Genomic DNA, 11578 nt, shown 5'->3' on the forward strand with positions numbered 1-11578 from the left:
CCATAAACAAAGGAGATAATGTAAATCAGTTGTCTACATCTCAAGAAATCATGCTGTGGATGTTCTTGTGGGTTTTTTGCTTTTGTTGCTGGCAAAATGGATAATTAGCACAGTGTTAAAACAAAGAGGCCATCAAGAGTGCTAATGTTGCTAAAGGTGTGAAAAAATGGTCACAGGCAATTGAAGAGGTAGAAAGACTTGTTGATTGGGATAAACCAAATGCAGTTGGCAGGCAGCATTTCGGAGGCAACAATATGTGAACAATTGAAGATGCCAAATACTGAATTCCTGAAAAACAAACACCCCTGAGTGCTGAAAGTGATTCATTTAAGGATAGTAGGGGGTGGTTCCATAGATTTAAGAAGTGTTTGTTTATAGAATAAACAATACGGAATCGTTGGGGGGGTAGGGGGTCTGGAAAGAATTAATTTACATAATTTATAAGGGGGGGATGATTCAGTTTTTCAAACAAATCACATCTCAAACAGCCTTCCAGAACAAATTAAGTTTGAGAACCAAAGTTGCACTGTATTTTGTTTTTTAGATTCCACATCTAAGTGAAATCATATGACATTTGTCTTTCTCTGACTGGCTTATTTCACTCAGCAAAATATCCTCTCCTTCCACGTTGCTGCAAATTGTAAGATTTCAGTTTTTATGGCCATGTAACATTTCTTTGTATATATGTACACACCTTTAACCAATTGTTCATTGATAGGCATTTGGGCTGCTTCCATAGCCTGGCTATTGTAAATAGGGCTGCAGTGAACATAGGGGTGCATACATCTTTTCAAGTTAGTGTTTTGAATTTCTTCAGATGAATACCCAGAAGTGAAATTGCTGGGTCATAGGTAGTTTTATTTTTAATTTTTTTGAGGAATCTCCCTACTGTTTTTCATAGTGACTGCAGCAGTTTGCATTCCCACCAACAGTGCATGAGGGTTCACTTTCTCCACATCCTTGCCAGCACTTTGTTGATTTATTGATGCTAACCATTTTGACAGGTGTGCAGTGGTATCTCATTGTAATTTTAATTTACATTTCCCTGATGATTAGTGACGTTAACCATCTTTTCATATGTCTATTGGCCATCTATACCTCCTCTTTGGACAAGTGTCTATTCAGGTTCTCTACCTATTTTTTAATTGAATTGTTTGCTTTTTTGGTGTTAAATTGAAAGAGTTCTTTTTAAATTTTGCATATTAACCCCTTAGTGGATTATCATTGACTAATATCATCTTCTGGTTTGTAGGTTGTCTTTTTGTTTTGTTGATGGTTTCTTTTGCTGTGCAAAAAACTTTTAGTTGACATGGCACATTTATTTTTTTCTTCTATTTCTCTTGTCCAAGGAGATTTGATTTTTTTATATGAGTAAGAGCGATGTCAGAGAGTCTACTCATGTTTTCTTCTAGGCGGTTTATGGTTTCAGTCTCTTATTTAAGTCTTTAATTCATTTGTATTTTATTTTTGTATATGGTATAAGAAGATGGTCTAGTTTCATTTTTTTGCATGTATCTGTCCCCAACACCATTTATTGAATAAATTGTCTTTACCCCACTGTGTAGTCTTGCTTTCCTTGTCATAGATTAATTGACCATATAAGCATGGGCTCTTTATACTGTTCCATTAATTTATGTGTGCTTTTATGCCAGTACCATGCTTTTTTTTATTACTATGGCCTTGTAGTATAGTTTGATATCAGGTAGTGTGATATCTCCAACTTTGCTTTTCTTTGACAAGATTGCTTTGGCTCTTTGAGGGTTTTTGTGGTGGTATAATTTTTTTACTTTTCAATTACATTAACCTTTTTCACTCATCCCCCTCAATCCCCTCCCATCTGGAAGCCACCAAAAGGTTCTCTGTATCTATGAATCCGTTTCTGTTATGCTTGTTCATTTATTTTGTTTTTTAGGTTCAACTGTTGATAGGTACATACTTATTGCCATTTTATTATTCATATTTTTGCTTATTTTCCTTCTTAAAGAAGACTCTCTAACATTTCATGTAATATTGGTTTGGTGGTAGTAAACTCCTTTAGCTTTTTTTTTTTTTTTTGGACTGAGAAGTTCTTTATATGTGCTTCAATTCTAAATTATACCTTTCCTGGGTAGAATAATCTTGATTGTAGGTCCTTGGTTTTCATCACTTTGAATATTTTTTTGCCAGTCCCTTCTGGCCTTCAAAGCGTCTGTTGAGAAATCAGTTGACAGTCTTATGGGAGCTCCCTTGTAAGTAACTAACTGTTTTTCTTTTGCTGCTTTTAAGATTCTCTTTTTGTCTTTAACCTTTTGCATTTTATTATAATGTGTCTTGGTGTAGACCTCTTTGGATTTATCTTGTTTGAGACTCTCTGTGATGGGGAAAATAAGACATTTGCGGGGGTGGAGGGGGCTAGTAATCTGAATTTGTGCCAGTAACCTAATGTACATTCTTGATAGCTTATAATTAAGTCACTGCCCCTTTCCCAAAATCTGGTCTTGCAAGAGCTGAGGCCATAAACTGAACAATACACAACCCCTGGAGGGGGTTATCAGTGCTGACGCCAGGTCAGGCCCAGGTGTGGTCTCACTGCCCCCATTCCAGCACATGGGGTTTTTGCAAAGCCCACGAAAGGTCCAGAAGTCCCATTCTGTATCTGGGGACAAAGACACCAAAAGGGGATAAAAGAGGGGCTTCCCCCATATTGGTTTGCTCAGATTTTGGAGGTGACTCCACTGAGAACGTTGGCGTAATAAAGCTGTGTAACTCCATTTCTATAAGTTTCGCTTGGGTTTCTTCTGTCTTCTACAAAATCTGCTTTCTGGACTTGTATGTCTGTTTCCTTCACCAGGTTAGGGAAGTTTTCTGTCATTATTTCCACATGGATTTTCAATTCCTCACTCTCCAATTCTTCTGGTACCCCAATAATGCAAATGTTGGTAGGCTTGAAGTTATCCCAGAGGCTCTTTATTCTATCCTTATTTTTTTGGATTCTTTTTTGCTGTTCTGATTGGTTGTTTTCTGCTTCCTTATCTTCCCAGTCTCTTACTTGATCCTTTGCTTCATCTACTTTACTGTTGATTCCCTGCAATGTATTCTTCATTTTAGCTCATGTATTCTTCATTTCTTTTTTTAAAGTTAAACAATTTGGGTTTATTATTTAGTGTAGTGAGGGAAAACAACATGACATAGGGAGCTGTGGGATATCACAGTAGAGGTTGTTAGAAAATACATATTATAGGATTTAGACTTTGGTTGAGTGATTTGAAAATGGGTCTGGAAGCAGACTGTATTCATTCCCTAGGCCTTTTGTAACAAGGTACTATAAACTGGTTGATTGAAACACAAGAGAACTTATTCTTTCACATTTCTGGAGCTGGAAGTTAAAAATCAAGGTGTCAGCCCGGCCATGCTCCTTCTGAAGGCTCTATGGAAAAAATCCCTCCTGTTTCTTCCTGGCTTCTGGCGGTAGCCAGAAATCCTTTGAATTCTTGACTTCCGGGTGCATCATTCTAATCTGTGCCTCCATCTTCACGCAGATTTCTTCTATTCTTCATTCCTGACTGGTTCTCCTTTATGGTTTCCATGCCATTTTTATGCAGTTGAAGTTCTCACCAAGTTTACCTATTCTTCCCCTAAGTTCATTGAACATCCTTATAACCAGTGTCTTAAACTCTGCATTTTGTGAATTGGTTGTCTCCATTTTGTTTAGCTCTTTTTCTGAAGTTTCAGGGAATTACCAGGGCAGGACTAATCATGTTAGCCCGGTTGATGGAGCTCACCTGACAGGTCTGTGGGAGGAGGGCTCAGAAAAGGAACAATGGCCTCTGCCAGCACTTCTGTCTGGAAGGAAGCTGCCCCTCCAGCTCTCGCCCTGATGCCAAACACTTCAGTTCCTCTCCCTATGTCCCTGATTGAACCGCATCCAGCACAGCCAATGGTGAACCAGAGGAGGGGCGGTGAAGGATTAAAGAAAACAGACAAGAGAATACAGTTGGGACCAGGTGATCACTGCACCTGGATGAGGACACAGTGACTGTGCCACACCAGCACGGCCAAGGGTAAACCTGAGGGAGGGCGGTGAAGGATTTAAAAAAGATAGACAAAGGGAATATAGCTGGGGCTCAGCAGATCTTCCATGCCTGGATGAGGACACAGAAAGACCCGACCTGTAAGCTGAAGCTTTATTTTATAGTCAGAGACAAACAAGGTTGTGGTCAACATAGTTACAATGTTCTTGTGAGTTTCACTTGTTTTGGCAGCACTTGCTGCATCTCCCACAGCCCATTAGCTACCCAGATAAGTTCTAGGAACCATCCTAAGGTCAAGCTTAATTATGCTAAGAGGGCTGTGCCCTCTAAGCAGGGACTTGTTTGTGGTGGGGGTCAGAGGGTATGTCTCAGAAAAGGAAAAATGGCCTCTACCAGCACTATGTCTGGCAAAAAGGTGCACTCCTAATTCTTGTTCTGATGGAAGACAATTCAGTTTCTCCCTGAATGACCCTCTTTCCTTTTAAGCTGCTACACCAGTACTGGAGCTCAGAGGAGTGAGTTTGAGTAAGTCTGTGCATGGGCCCTTTAAGAGGAACACCTGGAACTCCAGCAGCCTTCCATCTCACTCATCCATAATCCCAGCTGGTTTTTACAGCCAGAAATTATGGGGACTTCTCCTCCTGGCATTGGAACCCTGTGCTGGGGGTGCTGGTGTGAGGCTGAGATCCCTCGGGGGGACCTCCACAGCCAAGCTATCCCTCCCGGTTTTTATCTGCCACATGTGGGTGTGGGACCATCCTGTTCCACATCTTTGCCTCTCCTCCAGTCTTGATGTGGCTTCTTTATATCCTTAGTTGTAGGACTTCTGTTCAGCCAGAATTCAGGTGGTTCTGAATGTTGGTTGTTCTATAGTTTTGTTGTAATTTTGATGTTATTGTGGAAGGATGTGAGTATTGCATTTACTTATGCCACCATTTTCGCCATTGGTATTTTGATAGGAATTTCATTGAATTTGTAGATTGCTTTGGGTAGTATGGAAACTTTAACTGTATTAATTCTTCCTACCCATGAGTACAGTATATCCTTCCATTTTTTGTATCTTCTTACATTTCTTTCTTCAGTGTCTTATAATTTTCATAGTACAGGTCTTTTATTTCCTTGGTTAAATTAATTCCTAGATATTTTATTTGATACAATTGTAAATGGAATTGTTTTCTTAGTTTTCCTTTCTTATAGTTTACTATCAGTATATAAAAATGCATTTGATTCTTGAGTATTAATTTTGCATCCTGCTACCTTTCTCAATTCATTTATTAGTTCTAATAGCTTTTGGTGGAATCTTTAGGATTCTCTCTCCATACATGTATATTACTATGTCATCTGCAAATAATTACAATTTTGTTTCTTCCTCTCAAATTTGGATTATTATTTCTTTTCTTGTCTGATTGCTATGGCTAGGACTTCCAGTACTATGTTGGATATAAGGGGTCAAAGTAGACATCCTTGTCTTTTTCCTGATCTTAAGGAAAATGCTTTTAGCTCTTCCCCATTTTATATGATGTTAACTGTGAGTTTGTCATATATGGCCTTTATTATGTTAAGGTATATTCCCTGTATTCCCACTTTGCTGAGAGTTTTATCATAAATGAATGCTAGATTTTATCAAATAGGTTCTTTTACCAGTAAACTAGGTGAGCAAGATTGGGAAAAGGGAAAATAGGAGGCTGTGAGAGATGATAGTGGCTTGGACCAGGATGTTAGCAGTGAAATGAAGAGAAATGTTCAGATTTTAATTGTAGTTTGAAATTGGGACCCATAAATTTCCTGAGACTAGCAGTGGGATATGAGGGAAAAAAAGGATAAACAATTACACAACTAAAGTTTAAGTTTCTTAATATGTACTGTATAATATAATAGTCAAAATAAGATATTTTCTGTACTTTTAAAATATCCTTTGAAAGGGATACTTTCTGAGTTTCTGTTTGATCAGAATGTAGAGAGCGTCCAGTGTATCTCCCATCCTGATGTGGGAGAAAGAGATGTGCATTAGTTTCCTAAATAACAAAATACCACAAAATGGGTGGCTCGAGACAATAGGAATGGCCATACCAGCGTGGCTCAGTAGTTGATCATCAACCTATGAACCAGGAGGTCACAGGTCAGTTCCCAGTCAGGGCACATGCTGGGGTTTCAGGCTCGATTCCCAGTGTGGGGCATGCAGAAGGCAGCCAATCAATGATTCTCCCCTCCCTTCCTCTCTGAAATCAATAAAAAAAATATTTTTTAAATCCAGAAATGTAGGGGGGAGGGGCCAATTGGGGGAAAAGGAGGCATATGTAAAACTTTAGACAATAAAAAAAAAAACCACAAATGTTTTCTCTCACAGTTCTCGAGGCTAGAAATCAAGCCATGAGCAGAGCCATTCTTCCTGTGAAAACTTTAGGGGAGGACCAGTCCTTGCCTCTTTGCAGCATCTGATGGTTACCACCAATCCTTGGCAATCCTTAGTTTGTCAACACATCACTCCAGTGTCTGCCACCATCATCAGATGGCATTTTCCCTGTGTGTCTCTGTCTTTGTCCAAATTTATCTCTTAAGGACACCAGTCTTTGGCATATAGCCCACCCTAATCCAGTATGACCTCATCTTAACTTGATTACAGCTGCAAAAAACCTATTTCCAAATACGATCATATTCACAGTTTCTGGAAAAATCTTTCAGACAAAAGTTTTGAGGGTTGGGTTTTGAATTTAATCCAGTCATTCCCAGGGCTTATGCAGAATATACTGTAAAGTTATTTAGAATGGAGAGACATCCCGTAATACCTCTAACTCTCTATGAACCTTTCTGTAATGTTAATGCTATAAGGGTATATTCTTTCTTTATAATGATAATTAAAGAAAAGTTACATGATCTACCAAGTTCACTGCAAAGCCAGGACTAGAGGCCAAGCTTTCTTATTCTAAGGAATATTTTTTAAAATATATTTTTATTGATTTCAGAGAGGAATGGAGAGATAGAAACATCAATGATGAGAGAATCATTGTTCGGCTGCCTCCTGCAAGCCCACTAATGGGGATCAAGCCCACAACCTGGGCATGTACTCTGACCAGGAATCAAACTGAAACCTCCTGTTTCAGAGGTAGACACTCAACCACTGAGCCACACCGACTGGGCACTAAGAAATATTTTCATGGTCACTGTGGCTGAAAAGAAGGTGAGACCCTCCTGGCTAAGTCTAAAACTAATAAATAAAGCAACCTAGTTTTATAAATTCCTTCACATTAACCAGGATATTTTATCTATTATTTGTTCTACTGAGTGACCCTATTCCCAGGAAGGTGGAGACCAGGCAGATTAGGCTCAGGCTTCAGTTTATATCACAAATTAATAAACTGAATTTGAGGATACTGTTCTGGCTTACTAGAAAATTAAAAATTAATCATCTATTTGTTGCTAGAACTGCCATAACAAAATACATGAACCGGGTGCCTTAAACAACAGAAAATTATTGTGTCACAGTTCTGGAGGCTAGAAGTCCATAATCAAGGTGTCAGTGGGGTGGGTTCTTTCTGAGGGCCATGAATAAAGGGTCTGTCCCAGGTCACTCTCCGTGGCTCATAGGTGACCGTGTTATCCCTAAATCTTCACATCATCATGCCTCTGTATCGATGTGTGTTCAAATTTCTCCTTTTTATAAGCATGCCAGTCCTTTTAGGTTAGGGCTCACCCTAATGAGCTCATTTTAACTTGCTTACCTTTATAAAGAACCCATCTCCAAGAGTTCACATTCTGAGATATTGAGGGTTAGTGCTTCAATGTGGTTTTGGGTTGGGGGTGGGAAGGACTCAATTGAAATGTAACAAGTATGGGAGGATTTAGAGCCATCTTAGTCGTTCTTAGGGACACAGAGGTTGACTCCAGGTTCACCCTACCAGTGGGCTGCCGCCTCAGTTGTCTGCCTGGGTCCCGAGCTGAGTGCCCAGGGTGAAGGAGCTTTTTTCAAGACAGTTTTCATCAGGCCATAAGGGACCGGCTTCTGCTTGCAGACTACCCCACAGTGTCTGGCCTGGATGAGGGCTCTGCATCTCAGCCACTCAGCAGAGCAGCCCCACCTTGCTCTTCAGTGAGTCAGCATAGCAGCTGTTCTGATGTTTCCTCCAGTCCCAGCATGGCACCAAGCTAGGCCAGAACGGATTCTGGTTCTGGTGTGAGAAGAGGCTATGATAATGGCTTCAGTTTAGGATTGCTTTTGCTTTGTCTTCTGAAACAGCAAATAAACCTTGCAAAGGCTATACCTGAGATAAAGAAGAGAGCCCCAGCCTCAGTGGTAAGATGGCCACAGGTCAGAGGGACTCAGACTGTGGGCAACCTCACTGCCTGTACTAAGATTAAAGGTGTCATCACCCAAAAACAACTCAGACCCATACGAGGGCATCATCTGTCACCCTGCCGGTCGGGCCCCCTTAGTCCACTGCGCAAGCTCCATGCCTTAATTTTGTTAAAGACTCCTCTACCCCAGGCAATGATGCCTGGAATTTCTCTCTTTATAGGGCATTTGGGGGAGTGCTAGCCGGTGGTCTACCACAGACAAGTCCACTCCATGGCTTTCCCCAGGGATATAAACAACTCTCTGTCATTCATAATAACGGCAATCGATGGGCATTCGCTTACGGGGCGGCCATTTTCCTAACACAGTGTCTTTAAACACCACAGCAAGCCCTACCACTGCTGCTCATGGGGCACCAGTAACTCACCTTAGCTGGTCTGTTACAGGAATACATTTAATTTTGAGAGAGTCTTGAAGATGTGATTGAACTTTCCAGAGCCTTGTGACCCTCAGATACCTGATGCCCTGCAGGGCTGAAAGCTCAGACAGCAGCCAGTGACCCCATCAAGGTTCAGGCATATGCTTTGTAAAGACCTGCATTTCTTTTATTTTTACAGTTTTGCCAATTTTATTAAACCAATAAAATTCCTACTAATAACAATGAAATAAATTTTTGCAAGTAAAATGTTGAACAAAACCTATTGTTCTGTACCTATAAATTTTCAAAATGTCATAAAAAGTGCAGCTATGAATTGTTAACATGTACACACTTCCTTTATTTCAAATGTGTTTGTCTTGACCACTAACAGTTCCTTCTGCATCTGTTCAAATAACATTACCCACTCCTCCATAAAAAAAGGCATTAAAGCACTAGAATATTACACATACACTGACCCAGAGTTGTAAAATCAGCAGCATCAGAAAAATAAAACCTAGTTATACATACAAAAAGCTTTCATGGGTTCTATAATCTCCTTAACTACTGGCTCATGTGGAGGCCATAACAGTGGAGAAGGCTCATATAGGTAACTACCTCAGACTACAGCTACAGCAGGGTCTGGTTCGCCAGAACAAGTTTAAAGTGGCTGTTTATCAAGTTTGCTATTTTTGGAATTGAAACTATAAATATAAGTGTCATTTGACAATGCAAATTGTGTAAATCCTAAATTTCATCAATGATCTATTTGATAAAAGCTTATTCTAATGGAAAACCCTATATAGTAAGAGAGTGATATATATATTTATAGCAGTCTTAAGATCATCCGCCTCACATTAGTGCAAAGTCACATGCTTCGTAAAAAAACACACCACACATTACAGTAACAAAGCAAAGGACTACAAAGGCAAAACATCACAGCTTCTGATTACATTGAATAAAAAGGACCAAGGAACACAAAAGATAATTCTGTATTAATACTGATGAATTAAAGAACTATAATAGACATTTCACAGCATGCTATATATATTGCTCAGCACTTAAGGATAAAATGAAGTCTAAATTTGAAAGTCAAGAAGTTGGCAATCTGATCTCATGTGCAATCCAGCTACAAAGTCTTAATATATACATTCATCATCTAGCTACCCTGCAAAATCAGGACTTAAAAATTAAGATTTCAAGTTCAAATCCTATTTCATAAGCTAAAGGATACATCCAGTTCTTCCATGACCAGAAAAGGTATTTCCAGGTTGGAAGGAGCTAATCCAAGTAGCAAGGCCATGTTCCACGTTGACCTGACAGGGTCCTTTCTGACCTTGCTCAGACTGTGCCTGTGACGTCACTCTTCTAGTAGCACAAAGATGCAACACTGGTTGTGGTTGCTTTTTCTGTCTGTCCTATGTTAGGTTGGAAAGAGTAAATGTGAAGGGAAAGGGGAAGGGAAAAATTGTATTTTCTTTCCAGGAAGATATGTGAATGCAAAGGAAATATCTGCCTTAGAGTTCCATAACTTTACTTGAAGCACAAGGGTACCATTTACCTCTTACATTTTATTTTTTTAAGTATTTTTTAATTGATTTCAGGGAGGAAGGAATAGAGAGAGATAGAAACATCAATGATGAGAGAGCATCATTGATCGGCTGCCTCCTGCATGCCCCTTACTGGGGATTGAACCCGCAACCCAGGCATGTGCCCTTGGCCAGAATCAAACTCAGGATCCTTCAGTCAGCAGGCCGATGCTCTATCCACTGAGCCAAACTGGCCAGGGCACATTTTATTTTAGAGAAGCAGCAAAATTCAGACAGTAGAAAACAACCTCCACGTTACAAAGGAAGGCACTTGCTACCCAGTTGATGTGTTTCCTTTAGCCTACATTTTGATTCTTCGTTACAAGATTTAGAAGCCAGTTAGAAATTTGTGCAGACTGATTAAGAAAGATGTACAATCCATTTCATTCGGTGTCATGATGCGTACATCTAGTTAACCAGGGCTCGTACATTTGCTTCTAAGAGTTAAATTGAGGGGTAGAAGAAAAGAGACTGTTTTTGCAAATTTATATACCAAAAATCATATTTGTTACATTTAAACTTACTAATGTTTGGTACTGTCCTATGAGCTATAAAATGGGGTGTTTGTTCTAAATGCTATTTTATTTTATTTTTTTTAAATATATTTTATTGATTTTTGACAGAGAGGAAAGGAGAGTGATAGAAAGCCAGAAACATCAATGAGAGAGAAACATCCATCAGCTGCCTCCTGCATGCCCCCCACTGGGGATGTGCCCGCAACCAAGGTACATGCCCTTGACCGGAATCGAACCCGGGACCCTTGAGTCCACAGGCCAACGCTCTATCCACTGAGCCAAACCGGTTCTGGCCTAAATGCTATTTTATAGTATGCATTTCATTATTCCAAAATTTCCACAAGCACCTACTTTGTTAGAAGGCAAAAGTCTTCGATGATTTATTTAAACGATGGAAGTAGTATTACTGAGCAACAGAGTGAATCCATGAAAAGGCTGGATCATCTGAACTTATAGGCTCTTTGGGGATGAGGTGGACAAGAGCAAGACATTTTGGCAGCTGAGAAAGGTAGAAGAGTCTGGGACAGATGAGGTTGCACTTGGTGCTGCATAACATGTGGTAGGGCATCTGGGGCAAGGATTAGCCAAAATATAGCTGGATGGTATGGTAATTTAGAGGAAGTTGGGACGAAGTCAGATTTTTATTTTTAATTTTTATTGTTCAGATTATTACAGTTGTTCCTCTTTTTTCCCCCCATAGCTCCCCTCCACCCGGTTCCCACCCCACCCTCTGCCCTTACCCACTCCCCCCTGTCCTC

General features: G+C 39.9%; 1 long non-coding RNA gene across 1 annotated transcript; it reads left to right on the forward strand.

Annotated features, from left to right (window-relative positions):
- The first annotated feature begins 6 nt into the window (after positions 1–6).
- Positions 7–10292, forward strand: LOC107184715. Its single transcript, XR_001515612.1, has 2 exons — positions 7–640; positions 8688–10292. It is a non-coding gene; the product is annotated as an uncharacterized LOC107184715 (long non-coding RNA).
- Positions 10293–11578: the final 1286 nt, after the last annotated feature.

This window comes from Myotis davidii, unplaced genomic scaffold (genome assembly GCF_000327345.1).
Source record: "Myotis davidii unplaced genomic scaffold, ASM32734v1 scaffold1007, whole genome shotgun sequence".
NCBI classification, from domain to species: domain Eukaryota; kingdom Metazoa; phylum Chordata; class Mammalia; order Chiroptera; family Vespertilionidae; genus Myotis; species Myotis davidii.